Source organism: Rutidosis leptorrhynchoides, chromosome 11 (assembly GCF_046630445.1).
Source record: "Rutidosis leptorrhynchoides isolate AG116_Rl617_1_P2 chromosome 11, CSIRO_AGI_Rlap_v1, whole genome shotgun sequence".
Taxonomy (NCBI): Eukaryota; Viridiplantae; Streptophyta; class Magnoliopsida; order Asterales; family Asteraceae; genus Rutidosis; species Rutidosis leptorrhynchoides.
This window is the reverse complement of record NC_092343.1, coordinates 62,985,757-62,995,725: the sequence shown is the minus strand read 5'-3', so window position 1 is coordinate 62,995,725 and position 9,969 is coordinate 62,985,757. Positions and strand designations below refer to the sequence as shown.

General features: G+C 29.9%; 1 long non-coding RNA gene across 1 annotated transcript; it reads left to right on the top strand.

Annotated features, from left to right (window-relative positions):
* The first annotated feature begins 350 nt into the window (after positions 1–350).
* On the top strand, positions 351–2,830 carry LOC139877459 (uncharacterized). Its single transcript, XR_011768600.1, has 6 exons — positions 351–513; positions 597–679; positions 1,334–1,865; positions 1,947–2,002; positions 2,246–2,321; positions 2,646–2,830. It is a non-coding gene; the product is annotated as an uncharacterized lncRNA (long non-coding RNA).
* Positions 2,831–9,969: the final 7,139 nt, after the last annotated feature.

The following is a 9,969-nucleotide window of genomic DNA, read 5'->3' as shown; positions in this document are numbered from 1 at the left end:
TTAAAAATTGCACAATCCTCGCACTTTTATCCATGAAAAATTGTTTACTCCCTAGCATACAAATATAAGTCACGCTTTTAAGCATGTTTTTCTTCTTTTAAATGTTATTATTATTATTATTATTATTATATTATTATTATTATTATTATTTTTTAACCTGTTTATCTAAACGGTCAACTTGACTAATCCCATGGCGACTACTCGCTACGCTAGCAGCCCGAAATCATTGCAGGCGAACCTCCGTAGCCATGAGTGAATAAATGTGGGTCATAACCATTCAACCACCGCCACCGCCACCCCCACACACACACACACACACACACACACACACACAGCACAATCTGCTAATAGTCTCGCTCGTCTATCAGTACCATACCACAAAAAACCCCAAATTCTAGGGTTAATTGGAAGAAAATTGCCGCGCTCGTCACTTCGTCCATAACTTGCCTTGCGATTCTGTTGCGAAGTTGAATCGATTTTCTTTATCGAACATCCTATTGATTCACGTCACAGGTAAATCAATAATTTGTTTGTTGATTTAATGATTCAAATATACAAACTCATATAATTGATCATCAAACTTGTTGTATCATCAGCGTCAAGCATCCAATCAGGTTTCAACAATTCACAGAGCGACATACAATCGATTCTCCCATAATATTTTTTCAGTGATTTAAAGGTATGATGATCACAAACCCTAACTTTTTTCTTCGTTGAATTTATAATTTGAGAATGAAGGTATACATGTTTTAATGCAGTAGTTATGACATTATTTAGCTCCTTTGTGTAATAAATTTATTATATTATATATTTTATCTTAGTTTATTTGAGTAGAGTTTCTTTGTTATGATGTTAACCTCTGTCTATGAATTATCCATGTTTTTGTTGAAGTTTTGATACTCGTGTTAAGTGTTTGATTGATAGTCGTGTAAATTGATTTTGTATTCTGTGTACACTTGATAGTTGAGGGCTTGAGGTAATATAAATGCTAAAGAATGATTGGTTTTAGTGTTTGTGTGTATTGGATTATTACTACTTGTTGCAGATATGTTGTTTTGTGGCTGATTGTAGGTCTCCTTTTAGGATTTAGTTGCATATATGTTATTTTTACAATCCGTATCCCATTTTTGGTACATCTTCCATAGAATATATAAGTATCTAGTGAACAATTCTACCAAATTCTACCAAATCGTTTGTATCATTTTCTAATTGATGGTGTTGATTTATAATGTTGTCAAAGTTTAGGTAACAGTTATCAATTTGTTACGTATGATGTATTTAGATTTGCTATTTGACATGGTATTAACCATTTTGTTTACTGACTTTATCTTAGGATAAGGCGAATGAGGAAGTGGGAAAAAAGATTCTAGAGTTGGATGATCCTGAATGTGTTGATAATCACAAGAGGTCAAAAATTGAGAGAGAAGTTATGATGGAGCTTATTGTTCCAGATAAGCCCGGAAGAGCCCGATTTTATGGAAAAGGAGTAACAAAGTTGCAAGTAACAGATTTTAGTTATGACCTAAGAACAATGAGATGTGAAAATTCTACAAAATATCAAGTTGGCACTCTCTCAGTTCAACTTCAATCTCAAAGACAACAACTAGATTCTCAAGAAAAGCAGATACATTTTCAAAATCAGAAAATCGAGTCTCAAGAAAAGCAGATACAGTTTCAAAATCAGAAAATTGAGTCTCAAGAAAAGCAGATACAATTTCAAAATCAGAAAATTGAGACTCAAGAAAATCAAATTTTGAGTATGCAACAAACTATTGATGACTTTAGAGGAGAGCTTAGTTTATTTCAAAAAGCATTTCTTCAAGGCTCATACGAGGATATGTCTTATACTGCACGAGATTAAATAGGTAAGTAATCATATATACATTTCATACACTTGTTTATTTTGATACAGATTGGATATCTATGTCTGGTGACCCTGATTGCAGAGATGTTGCTGTGACAAGTACCATAATTTTTGAATGATTGCTTCAGTTTTAGTCAGGTTAGATCTCTACACAATGAAATGTTTACTTGTCACTTGATGTCACATTTGGTTACCAAGATGCTATTTTCATAGAGTTTGTTTGTTGTTCAACTGTGGGTTAAAAAGCTCAATTTAAGCCTTTCTTATGATAATCAGTGCATGTGTTACAATTTAAGCCTTTCTTATGATAATCAGTGCATGTGTTACAATTTAAGCTATTTTCAGGAATTCTGATTTCGACAGATAAATCTATTTGTGCAGTGTATTTGTAGAAGCTTTGAAGGTGGATAGTCTCTAAAGGCTCTGCTCACCCTTGGAACCTATTATTCGCAGAGTTGTAAGACGTTGCCTTTTATATTTCCACGTTATAAAACATTTCATATTACTGGTTAATTTTCTTTGCTCCTTTCTATTTATGTTGTCTCCTTATATAAGTCAACCTAGTCGAGATTATTATGAAGTCGAGGTTGCTGACTGTCCATATGAAGATCATATCGTCCAGTAATGCCTAATTTTAGTTTCAGAGTTTACCTTGAAACATTGATTTTTCTAAGATCAACTAGTTGAATTAAGGGAACTAAAGATAATTAGATAAACAATGTATATGTTTGTGTTTACAAGTTGAGATGGAGTCTAACGTGTATTTTTGCCTTTTTTACAGTTGATTTTGTTAGATGGTCATGCTGAGATGTTATTGCATGAATGCTGATGGGAAGGAGAAGAATTGTCTACTTCAACTCATTGATGTATGAATCATATTTTGGTGTATGAACCATAATTTGGTGTAATTTGGTGGATAAATAATATTTTAGTATACTATTGTAAAACTGAATACATTGATGCATTTGTGTTAATTCTAAAATATATTGTTAGAATCACATTATGGTGTGTATCTTTGCCTATTCAATTTTAGGATATATATATATATATATATATATATATATATATATATATATATATATATATATATATATATATATGGGCAGGATCAATGGGAAAGTAACCAATCGGGGAGAAGCAAAATTTTTTTTTTCTTTTTTTTTGGAAATTTTTTTTTCCGGCATCAAGATCACACAAAAATATGAACATTTAGAAGAGACACTTCGTGATGAATGTTAGTATTATTTAGGCGGGAAAACGATCGCCAAAAATAACATTCAAGATAATATTGTTCGTGAAGAATATGAACGTTTTTTTTTTCTTCTTCATGTTTTGTAAAGTAAAATTTAGCCCGATTTAGGGTTTAGGATTTGATGTTTTGGGTTTATGGAATAAACTCAAAACACCAAACCCTAAACCCTAAACTCTAAACCGTTCGTGTTAAAAACTCAATCTAAATCCTAAATCTAAACTTTAAACCCTAAATTTCTAAACCTTAATATCTAAACCCTATAAACCCTAATATCTAAACCATAATATCTAAACCCCAATAGCTAAAACCTCAATATACGCTCGAAAAACACGATAATTGTTATATATTACTTCTTCGAGCGTTTTCCGGCCAAAATAAAAACATTTATCACAAAGTGTCTCTACTAAATGTTCATATTTTCATCCCATCTATAATGTTCGTGAACAAAGTTTTTTCAAAAAACGAAAAAAAAAGTTTTTGCTTCCCCCGATTGGTTACTTCCCTCTCGATTCTACCAATATATATATATATATATATATATATATATATATATATATATATATATATATATATATATATATATATATAATGCTCACACTTAGAAGTGTGTATATGTTAAAAATATTAGTCTTCAAATCCACACGCTTAAATATGTGATCAATGTACTCTCTCAAATCCTCACACCTTAAAGTGTAAGTGATGTATTATAGTGCTTATGCTTAAAAGTATATATATATATATATATATAATGCTCACACAGTGTGTATATGTTAAAATATTAGTCTTCAAATCCACACGCTTAAATATGTGATCAATGTACTCTCTCAAATCCTCACACCTTAAAGTGTAAGTGGTGTATTATAGTGCTTATGCTTAAAAGTGTGACAATTCACTCAAGTTCCTCACACTTTGAAGCATGAAATATGAATTCATAATAGCACACTTAAAGGTGTGTAGATGCTATTGAAATTTGTCACGGCCAAAATCCACACACCTACCTCAAGCGTGCACTGTACAATTCCATACACTTCTAAGTGTGTATATCTACTCAAAAAAATGTGATTAATCAAGCATTTTGTTGTAGTGAATGTTACCTCGTGGATGTATGAGCGGGTTGCGTTTACCTGAAAACAACCATTGATGTCAATGGTCCATTCCCATGTGTCAAGTGTATCTGATAGAACCATATCGCTTAAAGTAGGAATGTGAACGAGTAATTTGCCTTTCTTTTTATTTTATCTTTTTTTATATACCTTATCATTTAATTGATTTTAGTTTTTAACTATGTGATAAAATAAGATTAACTATTATTAGTCAAAGTATAATACATACATACAGTAAAACCTCTATAATTTAATACTCGATAAATTAATAACCTCGATAAAATTAATAATTTGTCCGGTCCCAACTTGGGACCAGTACAAATTTGGACCTCAATCGATAAAATAATAAGATAATAATTTTTTTGAAATCCCAATGTAAATATATTGGTCCCAGCAAAACCATAAATTAATAATTACTAATTTTTTTGAAATCCCAATATACATTGAACTTGACAAGTTCATTATTTCATTAATATTAATATGTGAATGTACATTTGAAAATTTTGAAGGTCCTTGTTTATGTTTTATTCAAATAGGTAAAGGGAACGAACATGATAATTTCGAATGCCGATGCATTAATTTGAGACTTGTTCACAAATATAAGCCAATTTTTTAAATTGATAATTTATTAATTTATCGATATAATAATATTTCGCTAAATTAATAAAATATCCCGGTCCCAACATTATTAATTTATAGAGGTTTCACTGTAAATACATAAATATGATTTAAAATATGATGTAACTGTAAGAGTGCGCTATTAAAACTTGATGTACATAAACGATAAGTGTGTTTTAGAGTCGCAATTCAGTGTGGGCTCGTTTATTAGATGAACTACAAAAATATGTTAAAGTTCGAAGTCATTTAAATTCATTTTGAATTAATAAGTCGTGCTTGAATAACATATGAATGAATAGAGTGAATAGGTTAAAAGATGAGATTGCCATCAAATACACATGGCTTGTGGAGTTGTGGTTGCATTAGATTACGGTTAGATTTTGGGACCAATTAGTTGAGTAGTTGGTATTGATCATGTTTCTATTGCTCATTTGGGTTGTCGATTTAAGGGATTTAGTTTTAACAACCGAAGAAATTTGTGGCACATATTAAAACATGTAAAGTTGTCACTATCACAACATAATTTCCTCTAAGCAATCATGTTATGTCGTGTCAATCTTTTTAAACTTTAATGATATATTGACGTTTTCAAATCATACAATACAATATAAAGTTACTTGCAATTCAATTCAATTCAATTTCAATTTATTGTTTATTACGGAGTATTAATACGAGCATTAATTAATATTAATTTAACTCAATTTTTTTTTAATGCCGCTACGAAATTATCAAGAGGGGTATTAACCACATACGCGATCATATTTAACACACACATGCTTCAAGGATGTTCTCAATGAACCCCACACATATATGAATCCATACGAGCATGTATCTTGTGGAAAAGCACAGTAGTCACCTTGGCGGCGAGACTCGAACTCGAGACCTCTCAAAACTCAAGTAACCTTGGGGTAACTCAAATATGTGACGACCCGGAAATTTCCGACCAAATTAAAACTTAATCTTCATATGATTTCGATACGATAAGCAAAGTCTGTAATGTTGAGTCTCGAAAATTTTGAAACTATGTTTATATATTCAATTGACCTTTCGACTGTTCCCAACGATTCACGAACAACTATTTGTAAATAGATTCATATATATTTAAGTATGTATATATATATATATGTACATGAATATTAATTGTAAATATATAAGATTAAATATTAAATTTATTTATTTGAAAACATATATTTAATGTATTTAATTATATAATAAAACCTGAATCTATATATATATAAAGTATATTAAAAATAAATATTAAATGATTGTAATACTCGTCTAATATTCCGATTGATATTAAGCAAGTTAAATTCAAACATATGTAATTTTAAAATAAACTGTAATCCGAAAATGATTTCTATAAATTTTAGGCTTACTAAAAATGTATTTAGGACCTAGTTATTAAATTTTAGCACTTTTTATATTTTACCCATAAATGAGAGGGACAGTTTATGTAATTTTTATTTATTAAATTAATGAATGAATTTTATACCATAATGACCTAAATAAATAAAGATACTTAAATTAAAATTTTGGGATTTTTTCGAAGACTTTTATTCGCCACTGATTTCAAATAGTGCACGATACACGGGCAGTGGAGAGTGTCAGCAGAATGAATCATTGAATTGGTTTACTGTTTCTTTCACCAAACTTTCACCAAACACATGTTAAAATTATTATTAGTATATATTATAATTATTATTAATTATTAATAATTATTATTAATATTATATTTAAAAATATAACATCTTATAGGTATATGTACGTGAGATTGAGATGGAAGTACAGATAACTCATCGACCACCATCACTTTGCCTTCTTTCTTCACACCACCGTCCACCCACAACCACCGGACATTACCGCCGGCCACCACCTGCACACCATCGCCACTACCTTACACCCTCCATCTTCGGCAATCACCACCATCTTCATCATATAATTAACCACCATGGACAACCCTCCTCACCTTGAAAACCACTATCACTTCGAACACCATCTGAAACCGTCACCACCACACCCTACTATTGCTCAGTTGCAGGTCGCAGAACACACACACACACACACCCGAAAGACTACTGCTGCAGTTCTACTTATCATTTATGATTTAAACAAGTTATAAACCAAACACCATGTATGCTACATCTATTTTTCTGTTTGATCGTGTCACCTCGCAACTAAACGAAATTATTTATATTGCTGCAGTGTTTCGCCAACCAAACCGCCACTATTTGAACCTTTTTACTACTCGAATTAACTACGGTTGAGTCCCTTTTTCTATTTTCCTTCTAAAACCACCATTAGCGCCATATTTTTTTTACTTGCTACAGTTCCGGGTTTTCTGATTTAATTACTATTGCGGCGATGATAAAGATGAGAGTGATGATGAATCACAATGAGATTCAGGAATGATGATGGATGGTTCAATGATGATATCGTATGAACGATTATGATGATGATAAAGTTACGTGATGATGATGCTCTGTGATGATGAAGATGGTAACGATAAAGGTGATAACGAACGTGATACGATGATCATGATGATGATTATGATAATGAGGAGATGATGGTGATATCACGATGTAGATGATGTGAAGATGATGATGGAAGGATTTTAATGAAAATGGCGATTAAAATGATGTTAATGATGATGATCGTGTGATGATGGGTGAAGGTGATGAAACATTACTTAAGGCATGCGTTTTATATATATATATATATATATATATATATATATATATATATATATATATATATATATATATATATATATATATATATATATATGTTCTGCCATTTGCAAAATTTATACACAGATCAAAAGCCCATGAGTTTGCTTGATTGGGCCTTTACTCTTTTATTCTGTTGGGCCGAAATCATTGTTGGGTCGAGAGTGTATTAATTGTTGGGCCGAAATGAAGATAAAAATCATTAAAAATAAACGGGTTATAAACTTTCCAGTTGGGTTTAATTTAGACATGACGAATGGAGGAATGGTTTAAGAGTGCGTTCGTTAAGCGAGAGGTCGCGGGTTCGAGCCCGGGCAGTGGCGCATGGCGTATCCTTTTTAAAAGCCATTTTTTTTAAGAGGTAGTTCTTAAAATTTTTATTATTATTATTATTATTATTATTATTATTATTATTATTATTATTATTATTATTATTGTTATTATTATTGTTATTATTATTAATTGATATTAATACATGTATCATAATTATAATTATTATTATTATTATTATTAAGTATTGGTATTATTATTATTAAGTATGAGGAATATCATTATTATTATTATTATTATGAAAGTAATAAAAATATATTATTATTATTATCATTAATATTAGAATTGTTATCCTTTTATAAATATTAGTTTTATCAATATACTTATAATTATTAATACCATATTTATCATTGTTATTGTTATAAGTATCATCATTAATATTTACTATTGTTATTATGATTATCATTATCTATATTGTTATTATTAAAATTTACTATCATTACTATCAATTTTACTAAAGCTATCAAATAAAACTATCAGTATTATTATTATAATTATTATCAATAAAATTATTATTACTGTTAGTATTATTGTTATTAGTATTATCATTAAGTTAACAAACAAAATATGTTTATAGAATAGATATAGGTATACAAATGTATATAAATATATATACATATATATTTAATACAAAACTTAACTATATAAAAATGTTTATTTACTTAATATATATATATATATATATATATATATATATATATATATATATATAAAATGACATATATAGGTTATTAACATGAAAATTATATCACTAATAATAAATACATATATATATATTTGTTCGATTACAATTAAGTATATTAATAAATACACAAATGATATAGGTTCGTGAATCCTAGGCTAACCCTACAATTGTTCAATGTCGTAATATGTATTTTTACTACAAAATATATTAGGTGAGTTCATTTGATTCCCTTTTACTCTTTACATTTTTGGGAGTGAGAATACATGCGCTGTTTTTACAACTGCTTTATTAAATGCTTTTGAAATACATTTTGAACTGCGAATACATGAAATGCTTTTATAAATGTTTGACGAGATAGACACAAGCAAAACATTCCTCGAATGAATTATGTGGACGTGATAATTGCCACCATTGAATTATGTGGACGTGATAATTGCCACAATTGATATGAATATTTTTTCCCTGATTATTATTGCTTGGTAACCTAAGAATTAGGGAACATCACTAATTTTGAGAATTAGTGCACGCATAATTGACGCGAATCCTAAAGGTAGCTACCGGGTTTAACACCCCCACCCAGAATGTTCACTAGACGGAAGGGTTAGTGGGCGTGGTGTTTAGTACTTCGAAGTTTATATGATTATTATACATACGAGATGTTCTGTTTTGGGGATATTATTATGCGCATTATATGTTAAGGCCGGTTACCAAGCCAAGCTATGAAAGAAATGAAAAGTGAATGTTATGTATCGAGAGAATTATTTTATACACAGGTTATGTGTATGTTATTTTTGTGCAAGAGATATGTGTACGGTTACTAAGATTTATGAAAGATGATTTCATACACGAGAAAGATGTACTGTATTTAAAAGATATCGTATGTACATTACAGGTGGGTATAGGATTCGGGCCCATTTGTACCATGCAGCATTTAAATCTTGTGGTCTATCAAAATGATGAATTTTATTGTTTTAAGATAAACCTATGAACTCACCAACCTTTTGGTTGACACTTGAAAGCATGTTTATTCTCAGGTATGAAAGAAATCTTCCGCTGTGCATTTGCTCATATTAAAGATATTACTTGGAGTCATTCATGACATATTTCAAAAGACGTTGCATTCGAATCGTCGAGTTCATCAAGATTATTATTAATTCAATTATAGTCGGATGTATTATGAAATAGTATGCTTGCCGTCAACTTTCGATGTAAAGAAAGTTTGTCTTTTAAAAACGAATGCAATGTTTGTAAAATATATCATATAGAGGTCAAGTACCTCGCGATGTAACCAAATGTAATGTATTCGTCCAGATGGATTAGGACGGGTCCTTTCAAAATAATTGTCTTGATCATAAGTTTATATATTTTTTATGGTTAAAAAAAGAATTTAA